Genomic DNA, 12,092 nt, shown 5'->3' on the forward strand with positions numbered 1-12,092 from the left:
GTGCCAGCAAATTTCTGATGCCAGCCTACACTTTCAGCAGATGTCACCTGATGACTAGTAATCATTACAGTTTCATCTTTTTGCCTTATACTTGATTCCCAGTTAAAATGCAATTAAATAGAGAAGGTTAAGCTATTGTAAGTCATTTATACCACTGTGTGAAGGCAGAAATGGAGAAAGTTATTTATGAGGAAAAAGTGAACCACTTTGGACCTTAATGCCCCCAAGCTGGAAAATTTGTATAGAGAGTAAATAGCACGGATGAGGTCAAAGACCTCTTTTGGTCTTAGGTTATAAGAAACTTATTAAGAGAAAAATTTTGACAAAAAACTTTACAACAAATAATGACTCTGTAAATTGAGTAGCACTGAAAAATTTAACCTTAAACTATATTTGGCATCAAAACTACATCACAGAGAAGAGTGCAAAAATCATATATGTATTGTTATAGAAATATCACTGTGATGTGGAAAAGGTTCCTCCTAAAGTGAGGTTCCTTTGTCAAAACTGATGACAATTAGCCTTTGGTACCATCAAAGAACAAATTATATTGATTCACATGGATGGGATGTCCCACGACCAGGGGCAGAGGATGTGCTTCCTGGGAGGAAGTCAGGAAAGAGGCAAGCAAAAGTACACCATCATTTCTGAAGGAAAATCTTGTTGGTGGAAGAACTGACTTTCTGTCTGGCACCAAATGTAAAAGAAACAGCAACAGAACATAAATGCTTGTGTGTGTTTGTGTGGATGCAGGGGGGCTTTATCAGAAAGTTGGAGAGACGATGGGCCTGGACATAGAGAGGAAATGAGGCTTAAAGTTTGCTGGTACTAAATCAAAAAGGCAGTGGGGATCCTAAAATGTTCTGTTGATCTCCATATGCATATTTTAATTATAATGATAGTATTACTAATTTAATAATATTAATAGCAATAGTGTTACTGATTTAATCAAAAGAAAGCAAACACAATTGTGCACCACTCAGATTGTGAAGCAGAACCTTGCCCATATCTTAGAAATAGTCTATGTTCCCCTCTTCTTTCACTACCCAGTATAAATTACTGTCTGAGTTCTGTGTTGAATATTTATTTAGCTTTCTTTATTATATTTTCAATATATATTGATATTGTAAATATATTAATATTAATCTCTATGAATTTCATATAGTGGTATAATATTGTATGAAAACTTGCTCCTTTCCTTTAACATTATGTTTTTGAGTTTCAACCACAGTGATACATGCAACTGTAGCTTATTTATGTCCTTTGCTATATACTGTTCCACTGTATGAATACACCAGGATTTATTTACTCATTCTAAACTTGAAGAACACTGTGTTGCTTTCAGTATTGCGCTATTTCTTTTTTTAACCATTTTTTTAATGGAAGTATAGTTAATTTACAATGTGTTTCAGGTATACAGGAAAGTGATTCAGTTATATATATATATATATATATATATATATATATATATATATATATATATATATATATACACATACACACACACACACACCCATATATGTATGTGTATATATATATATATATTCTTTTTCAGATTCTATTCCATTATAGGTTATTACCAGATATTGAATATAGTTCCGTGTGCTTTACAGTAGATCCTTATTGTTTATTTTTTCATATATAGTAGTTTGTATCTGCTAATCCCAAACTCCTAATTTATCCCTCCCCCGACCCTTTCCCCTTTGGTAACCATAAATTAATTTTCTATGTCTGTGAGTCTATTTCTGTTTTGTAAATAAGTTCATTTGTATCATTTTTCTTTAGATTCCACATATAAGTGATATCACATGATATTTGTCTTTTTCTGTCTGACTTACCTCACTTAATATGATAATCTCTTGGTCCATCCATAGCCTCATACACTAAGAGAATAAATTCTCTTGGCTATATATTTGTCTTCCAAATGACACTTCCTTCTTGATCCTGCCTGATTAGATAAGGAGATCTAATCAGCCAGGTCTAAACAGTTTCTTTACTGAGAATTTGCAATGAGAGAGAAGTTAGGACTTGCATGACATTAATGGTGAAGCAAGTCCTAACTTCAGAGTTAAGGATAATGACATCCTGTTGCTAATGTTATGGTAGCTGACAATTTATGCAGTCTTGTTTAACTTTTTCTTGAATTTTTTTTTGAGTTATACGTAATATCTTCCAATAAAATCTTATTTTTTCTGGAAGTTTTATTGAAGTGGATTTGTGTTGCTTTCAAGTAAAAAAAGTCCTGTCAAAACCAAAGAGCAACTAGAAAATCTTTATATAAAATATAAATATATCTTTATATAAAGAACATTTCAAGACAAAATGGATTTAATAGCAGGCCCACAGGGGAGAAAATATCTCTAAGTTTAGAAACAATTGAAGAAATACTATTAAAAGATGAATATATATAGCAACATAAAATTAATTAAAGGAACAAAATAATATTTACTCATATAACTTGACAAGATAAAATAAATTTAATAGCAGGCCCACAGAAGAGAAGGTATCTTAATATTACAAATACTTAATATTGTTTTGAATATATCAAGTTATATGAGAATAAAAGTATCAAAGGAGACAAGCTAAATGAATTGATAGATGTATCTGTACTACATTTGGAAATATTCTAGGTTAAGTCTTTGAGTTTGATGCTTGTTAATTTTTAAATTATTTTTTATCAATTGTTTAAAATGCTGCCAATGCTATTTCATTGGGAGTTCTTTCTAAGAAAGCTGGGAATCTAAAATTATAAAAAAAACTGGAGAAAATAAGATTAACTTGTACCAATACAGGTTAATATGTCTAGGGCATTATAATATGAAACAGATTACATGAGAGGGAATTGTTGGAAAACAGTGATGCCAAAAAATTTTTCCCTCAAGGATGATATGTAATACACACAAACACATTATAATACTGTGCCAATTATAGCCATTAGTTGGAGGAATAGCAAGAGAAATCATGGTGCGCACATCATGAAGAGCAAAGAAATGGATTGTTTTATAATATGGGCAAGTAGTGGTAAATAATAATGATAAAAATATCACTTAATTTATATAGCATCATTCCTCTAAGGACATTATATAGCAACATAGTCATTCATATTGTTTTACTTATCTTTATTATAAGAAAAAAGTGATCGACTTCATTGATACACAGAAAACTGAAGCATACAGTGAAAATTCAAATGTCTTTTTGTGTGCTGACAAAGTTGCCTTCACTATATTATATTGCTTCCAATGACAAAGCAAAATGAAAACAAAAAGAGTGTTAATAGCAACAACAAAATCACAGAACCACCGTTTATTAGTATATCATGTAATATCAGGAATGAATGTAGAATGTAGTTCAATAATAAAAGAATGTAGAATGTAGTTTAATAATAAAATGTAGTTTTATAATAAAAATGTAGTTCAATAATATGTAGTTCAATAATAAAAGAATGTAGTTCAATAATAAAAGATCTAACTTATACTTTACTTGGGGTTTACCTTAAAAAGTGAATCAGCCCTATCTTACTTCCATAAAATATTTAAGAATAGTTATTAAAAGAAAAAAAAAGACACAGTGTAAATCAAATGTTGAGATGGCTTAAATTAAAAAGATAAACATAAATAGTGAAAAGAAAGAAAATGTTTTATTAAATTACTAAAGTCACAAGAAGAGCTTTGTAATAAAGAGATCTTTACTAGTAGAAACCTAAGACTTCATGTATAGAGAGATGAGTGTGTGTGAACCATGAACCTAATTCATAAATGGTGGACAGGAAGGGTTGATGTATTTTAAGTGATTAGAAATATCCATTCTGCTTTAAAAACAGCAGTTTGAATGTGAGCCATGAAGTTTGTGTGTTAAACATGATTTTCAACAATTTATTGCTTTGAGACTAACAATACAGATATAGGTAAATCTCTCTTTCTCTCTCATTCTATGATATTGGACATGATTGTTTTCATGTCTGTTACCCTTTAGTTTATGCTCTGAGACATGCTGTGACTTTTATCATTGTTGGTGCAGAACAGAGTCCATCCAATAATTGCTCATACCGTTGATGAATATTCTTTTTTTCCTTCTTAGTTAATTTTATGTTGCCATATATATTCATCTTTTAGCAGTATTTCTTCAATTGTTTCTAAATTTAGAGGGGTGTTTCCCTACCAAATTTGTAACATTAATTTTATTTCTTTCATTTTGGGGTATGCTATTTAAGTTTGTTATTCCATTTGTAATTTGCTATGCTGTAGGAGTAAAGTGATGTTCTCATTCTTTTTCATGACTGATAGTATGAGAGGATGGTGTTACACTTCCAAAATCATGTTTCTGACCCATTCCCCCTATCACAGTAAAGTTAAACTAAAGGTGAAGGAAGTGACAGATAAGGGGAAATGGTACAGCTGCAGTTTTCTTAATCACAAGGGAGTCATTGTCCCTTTTCTTCCTTTTGACTTTCTCTGCCTCCTTAGATTCATAATTTGTAACTTAATGTTCACTTAAATTTTAGCAGTAAGGATCTTTAATTAGTAGAAAAAATCCTTGAAATTCTAAAGAGTATCAAATAGAAAAATCACCTAAGAGAATGAAACACCACTCTGGTAGAGGAATATTTACTTGAATAAAAAAGAGTTATGAGCAAATGTATTAGTGGCTTTGTTTTTAAGGACCTGAGCTTTAGGAATTGGCTTTATTGTTTTACGTGACCGTGAAGACTATTACTCAAAGAGGGACACTATTGAGAGTGAAATGTGTTGTTACTTTGAACCTGGGCACTTTCTATCCAGGAAACTGAAATAATGATTACTCTTCTTTAGGGGATGGCCTTGACCTTGTGAGCTTTAAAGGAATTCATTTGTTCTCAGGTCACAGCACAATGCCTGTGGTATAGAAAGTACTTAAATATTTGTTGAAAAAAATTAACGAATGTTGCCACAGGATTCAGCAATTCTGTACATATGCAAAAGAAATGAAAGCAAGGATTCAAACGTGATAATAGCAGCATTATTCACAATAGTCAAAAGGTGGAAGCAACCCAGGTTTTATTGACTGAAAGCTTAGCTCCTCCCCAAATGTCATAAGTTGAAGTCTTAATCCCCTGTGTGGCTGTATTTGGAGTTGAGTATTCTAAGGAAGACAATTAAGGTTAATAGAGGCAGTAAGTGTGGGACCCTAATTCAATAGGATTAGTATAAATATATATATGGAGATACCAGAGAGCTTCTCTCTCTCTGTCTCTCTGTCTCTCTCTCTCTGTCTCTCTCTTTCTGTCTTTCTCTGTCTCTCTTTCTTCCTGTTTCCCTGTGCATGACTTGAGAAAAGACCATGTGAGGTATAGCAAGAAGGTAGCCATCTATAAGCCAGGAAGAGAGCTCTCCTCAGAAACCGAAAAGGCCAGCACCTTGATCTCAGACTTCTATCTTCTAGAACTGTGAAAAAATAAATTTCTGTTGTTTAAGCCACTTAGTCTAAGCTATTTATTTATGGCAGCCCAAAGAGACTAGTACAGATTTTGGGTCCAGGAAGTAGAGTGATGCTTTAACAAATACCTTAAAAAGTGGAGGTGGCTTTGAACAGGCTGATGGGTTGAGAACAGAAGAGTTTTGAGATACCTGCTAGAAAAAGCCTAGATTACCTTGAAGGGACTGTTCATAGAAATATGGACACTAAAGGCAATTCTGTTGAGGGCTTAGGAAAAAAAAGAGGAGAGCCATAGAGAAAGCCCCTATAATTTTAGAGAATACATATATCATCCTGAAGAGAATACTGGTAGAAATATGAAAATTAAAGGCCATTTTGATGAGGTTTCAGATGGAAATGAGGAATAGGTTACTGCAAACCGGAGGAGAGCTGATCCTTGATATAAAGTGGCAGTGAACTTGGCTGAATTGTGTTCTAATATTGTATAGAAGGTATTAAAACTTGCAAAACAGGAGATTGGATATTTAGCTAAAACTATCTCTAAGCAATGTATTATAGGAGCAACTAGGTTTCTCCTTACGGTTTATAGAAAAGAGTGAGAAGAGAAAAACTAATTGAAGGAATTATTGGTCAAAAAGAACCAGAATATAAGATTTGATAATTTCTTAACTTATCCAAGTTATAAAAAATGAGAAAGTGTGTTACAAAGAGAACATTAGGGGTGTGGCTGAACAACCATTTGATAAGGAGATTTGTACGAGTATGAGCTGGAAGTTTAATCAGGTGTGACAGCAGAAGCCAGGAATAGAGATGGGATTATACCAGCAGAAACACTGTTAGCTGGGAATAAAAGAACAGAGAGAATGGGACAGAATGAAAGATGGTTGCTAACGTACGTTATCCTTCAAAAAAAGGAAAGAATGACGCTGAAGGTGATTCAGAGACTTTTAGGGCCGTCACTGCCACTACAGGCCCAGGAAGCAAGGTTGCTTCAGTCTCAGTTTCAAAGACCAGGGCCCTTGAAGACAGTTTAAAAAGAGGGGCCACTCTGGAGAGCACTGAGAGATACTGCTGCTGCCCCTGTGGGCCTGAGGGCAGAGCATGGAACCAAAAAGTTATTCTCCAGCCTTCATATCAAATGGACTGGAGGACCTCAAGACGGCAGAGGACTAAGACGTGGAGATCACCTTCCTCACCACAAATACATCAAGAATACATCTACATGTGGAACAACTCCTACAGAACACCTATGGAACACTGACAGAAGACCTCAGACTTCCCTAAAGGCAAGAAACTCTCCACGTACCTGGGGTCTTGGTGCTCCAGCTGGGTGTCAGGCCAGAGCCTCTGAGGTGGGAGACCCGAGTTCAGGACACTGGACCACCAGAGGCCTCCTGGCCCTATATAATATCAGTCAGAGAGAGCTCTCCCAGAGATCTCCATCTCAAGGCTAAGACCCAGCTCCACTCAACAACCAGCAAACTCCAGCGCTGGACACCCCATGCCAAACAACCAGCAAAACAGGAACACAACCCCACCCATTAGCAGAGAGGTTGCCTAAAATCATAGTAAGTTCACAGACACCCCAAAACACACCACCAGACACAGTCCTGCACACCAGAAAGACAAGACCCAGCCTCATCCACCAGAAAACAGGCACCAGTCCCCTGCACCAGGAAGCCTACACAACACACTGAGCAACCTCACCCATTGGGGGAAGAACCCAAAAACAATGGGAACTACGAACCGGCAGCCTGCAAAAAGGAGACCCCAAATACAGTAAGTTAAGCAAAATGAGAAGACAGAGAAATACACAGCACATGAAGGAGCAAAGTAAAAATCCACCAGACCAAACAAATGAAGAGGAAATAGGCAGTCTACCTGAAAAAGAATTCAGAGTAATGATGGTAAACATGATCCCAAATCTTGGAAATAGAATGGAGAAAATACAAGAAACGTTTAACAAGGACCTAGAAGAACTAAAGAGCAAACAAACGATGAACAACACAATAAATGAAATTAAAAATTCTCTAGAAGGAATCAATAACAGAATAACTGAGGCAGAAGAACACATAAGTGACCTGAAAGATAAAATATTGGAAATAACAACAACAGAGCAGAATAAAGAAAAAAGAATGAAAAGAATAGAGGACAGTCTCAGAGACCTCTGGGACAACATTAAATGCACAAACATTCAAATTATAAGGGTCCCAGAAGAAGATGAGAAAAAGAAAGGGACTGAGAAAATATTTGAAGAGATTATAGTTGAAAACTTCCCTCATATGTGAAAGGAAATAGCCAGTCAAGTCCAGGAGGCACAGAGAGTCCCATACAGGATAAATCCAAGGAGAAACATGCCAGGACACATATTAATCAAACTATCAAAAATTAAATACAAAGAAAAAATTTTAAAAGCAGCAAGGGAAAACCAAAAAATAACATACAATGGAATCCCCATAAGGTTAACAGCTGATCTTTCAGCAGAAACTCTGCAAGCCAGAAGGGAGTGGCAGGACATATTTAAAGTGATGAAAGGGAAAAACCTACAACCAAGATTACTCTACCAGCAAGGATCTCATTCAGATTCCACAGAGAAATTAAAATCTTTACAGACAAGCAAAAGCTAAGAGAATTCAGCACCACCAAACCAGCTTCACAACAAATGCTAATGGAACTTCTCTAGGCAGGAAAAACAAGAGAAGGAGAAGACCTACAATAACAAACCCAAAACAATTAAGAGAATGGCAATAGAAACATACATATCGATAATTACCTTAAATGGATTAAATGCTCCAACCAAAAGACATAGACTGGCTGAAAAGATAAAAAAAACAAGACCATATATATGCTGTCTACAAGAGACCCACTTCAGACCTAGGGACACATGCAGACTGAAAGTGAGGGGATGAAAAAAGATATTCCATGCAAATGGAAATAAAAAAAAAAACCTGGAGTAGCAATTCTCATGTCAGACAAAATAGACTTTAAAATAAAGACTATTGCAAGAGACAAAGAAGGATACTACATAATGATCAAGGGATCAATCCAAGCAGAAGATATAACAATTGTGAATACTTATGCACCGAACACAGGAGCACCTCAATACATAAGGCGGATGCTAACAGCCATAAAAGGGGAAATCCACACTAACACAATAATAGTCAGGGACTTTAACACCCAACTTTCCCCAATGGCCAGATCAACCAAAATGAAATAAATAAGGAAACACAACCTTTAAATGGTACATTAAACAAGATGGACTTAATTGATATTTATCGGACATTCCATCCAAAAACAACAGAATACACTTTCTTCTCAAGTACTCATGGAACAGTCTCCAGGATAGATCATAGCTTGGGTCACAAATCAAGCCTTGGTAAATTTTAGAAAATTGAAATTGAATCAAATATCTTTTCCGACCACAAGGCTATGAGACTAGACATCAATTACAGGGAAAAAAAACTGTAAAAAATACAGACACATGGAGACGAAACAATACACTACTAAATAACCAAGAGATCACTGAAGAAATCAAAGAGGAAATCTAAATACCTAGAAAAAAAAGGCAATGAAAACACAATGACCCAAAACCTATGGGATGCAGCAAAAGCAGTTCTAAAGGGAAGTTTATAGCAATACAATCCTACCTAAAGAAACAAGAACATCTCAAATAAACAACCTAACCTTACACCTAAAGCAATTAGAGAAAGAAGAACAAAAAAAACCCCAAAGTTAGCAGAAAGAAAGAAATCATAAAAATCAGATCAGAAATAAAGAAAAAGACATGAAGGAAACAATAGCAAAGATCACTAAAACTAAAAGCTGGTTCTTTGAGAAGATTAAATAATTAAACCATTAGCCAGACTCATCAAGATAAAAAGGGAAAAGACTCAAATCAACAGAATTAGAAATGAAAAAGGAGAAGTAACATCTGACACTGCAGTAATACAAAGGATCATGAGAGATTACTACAAGCAACTATACACCAATAAAATGGACAACCTGGAAGAAATGGACAAATTCTTTAAAAGCACAACCTTCCGAGACTGAACCAGAAAGAAATAGAAAATATAAACAGGCCAATCACAAGCACTGAAATTGAAACTGTGATTTAAGATCTTCCAAGAAACAAAAGCCCAGGACCAGATGACTTCACAGGCAATTTCTATCAAACATTTAGAGAGGAGACAATGCCTATCCTTCTCAAACTCTTCCATAATATAGCAAAGGGAGGAACACTCCCAAACTCATTTTACAAGGCCACCATCACACCGATACCAAACCAGACAAAGGTGTCACAAAAAAAGAACACTACAGGCCAGTATCACTGATGAACATAGATGCAAAAAACCTTGCAAATAGAGTCCAACAGCACATTAAAAGGATCATACGCCATGATCAAGTGGGGTTTATCCCAGGAATGCAAGGATTCTTCAATATACGCAAATCAATGAATGTGATACACCATATTAACAAACTGAAGGATAAAAACCATATGATAATCTCAATAGATGCAGAAAAAGCTTTTGACATATTCAACACCCATTTATGATAAAAATCCTTCAGAAAGTAGGCATAGAGGGAACTTACCTCAACATAATAAAGGCCATATATGACAAACCCACAGCCAACATCGTTCTCAATGGTGAAAAACTGAAGCCATTTCCACTAAGATCAGGAACAAGACAAGGTTGCCCACTCTCACCACTATTATTCACCATAGTTTTGGAAGTTTTAGCCACAGCAATCAGAGAAGAAAAAGAAATAAAAGGAATCCAAATCAGAAAAGAAAAAGTAAAACTGTCACTGTTTGCAGATGACATGATACTATACATAGAGAATCCTAAAACTGCTACCAGAAAACTACTAGAGCTAATCAATGAATTTGGTAAAGTAGCAGGATACAAAATTAATGCACAGAAATCTCTTGTATTCCTATACACTAATGATGAAAAATCTGAAAGAGAAATTAAGGAAACATTCCCATTTACCATTGTAACAAAATGAATAAAATACCTAGGAATAAACCTACCTAAGGAGAAAAATGACCTGTATGCAGAAAAGTATAAGACACTGATGAAAGAAATTAAAGATGATACAAACAGATGGAGAGATATACCATGTTCTTGGATAGGAAGAATCAATATTGTGAAAATGACTATACTACCCAAAGCAATCTACACATTAAATGCAATCCCTATCAAACTACCAATGGCATTTTTCACAGAACTAAAACAGAAAATTTCACAATTTGTATAGAAACACAAAAGACCCTGAATAGCCAAAGCAATCTTGAGAAAGAAAAACGGAGCTGGAGGAATCAGGCTCCCGGCCTTCAGACTATAGTACAAAGCTACAGTAATCAAGATAGTATAGTACTGGCACAAAAACAGAAATATAGATCAATGTAACAGGATAGAAATCCCAGAGATAAACCCATGCACATATGGTCACCTTATCTTTGATAAAGGAGGCAAGAATATACAGTGGAGAAAAGACAGCCTCTTCAATAAGTGTTGCTGGGAAAACTGGACAGCTACATGTAAAAGAATGAAATTAGAACACTCCCTAACACCATACACAAAAATAAACTCAAAATGGATTAAAGACCTAAATGTAAGGCCAGACACTATAAAACTCTTAGAGGAAAACATAGGCAGAACAGTGTATGATAAAAAACAGCAAGATCCTTTTTGACCCACCTCCTCAAGAATGGAAACAAAAACACAAATAAACAAATGGGACCTAATGAAACTTAAAAGCTTTTGCACAGCAAAGGAAACCATAAACAAGACGAAAAGACAACCCTCAGATTGGGAGAAAATATTTGCAAATGAAACAAGTGACAAAAGATTAATCTCCAGAATATACAAGCAGCTCATGCAGCTCAATATCAAAAAAAACAAACAACCCAATCCAAAAATGGGCAGAAGACCTAAATAGACATTTCTCCAAAGAAGATATACAGATTGCCAACAAACACATGAAAGGATGCTTAATGTCACTAATCATTAGAGAAATGCAAATCAAAACTACAATGAGGTATCACCTCACACCCGTCAGAATGGCCATCATCAAAATATCTACAAAGAATGAATGCTGGAGAGGTTGTGGGGAAAACGGAACCCTCTTGCACTGTTGGTGGGAATGTAAGTTGATACAGCCACTATTGGGGACAGTATGGACGTTCCTCAAAAAGTGAAAAGAGAACTACCATATGATCCAGCAATCCCACTACTGGGCATATACCCTGAGAAAACCAAAAAGAGTCATGTACCACAATGTTCATTGCAGCATTATTTACAAGAGCCAGGACATGGAAACAACCTAAGTGTCCAGCGACACATGAATGGATAAAGAATATGTGGCACGTATATACAATGGAATATTACTCAGCCATAAAAAGAAATGAAATTCAGTCATTTGTAGTGAGATGGATGGACCTTGAGTCTGTCATACACAGTGATGTAAGTCAGAAAGAGAAAAAAAATACCATATGCTAACACATATTTATGGAATTAAACAAGAAAAAAGGTTCTGAAGAACCTAGGGGCAGGGCAGGCATAAAGACGCAGATGTAGAGAATGGACTTGAGGACACAGGGAGGGGGAAGGGTAAGCTGGCACGAAGTGAGAGAGTGGCTTTGCCATATATACACTACCAAATGTAAAACAGATAGC

General features: G+C 35.3%; 2 long non-coding RNA genes across 2 annotated transcripts in view; both read right to left on the bottom strand.

The window, feature by feature from the left end:
* LOC309640438 overlaps positions 1-12,092 on the bottom strand; it is a 202,584-nt gene that overhangs the window by 20,574 nt on the left and 169,918 nt on the right. The window lies entirely within an intron of this gene.
* LOC309640458 overlaps positions 10,850-12,092 on the bottom strand; it is a 142,036-nt gene continuing 140,793 nt past the window's right edge. Inside the window, exon 2 of the long non-coding RNA XR_014252241.1 lies at positions 10,850-10,976. This is a non-coding gene — a long non-coding RNA (uncharacterized lncRNA). The remainder of the gene's footprint in view (positions 10,977-12,092) is intronic.

The sequence above is a fragment of the Balaenoptera physalus genome, assembly GCF_965194825.1.
Source record: "Balaenoptera physalus genome assembly, chromosome: 13".
Taxonomy (NCBI): domain Eukaryota; kingdom Metazoa; phylum Chordata; class Mammalia; order Artiodactyla; family Balaenopteridae; genus Balaenoptera; species Balaenoptera physalus.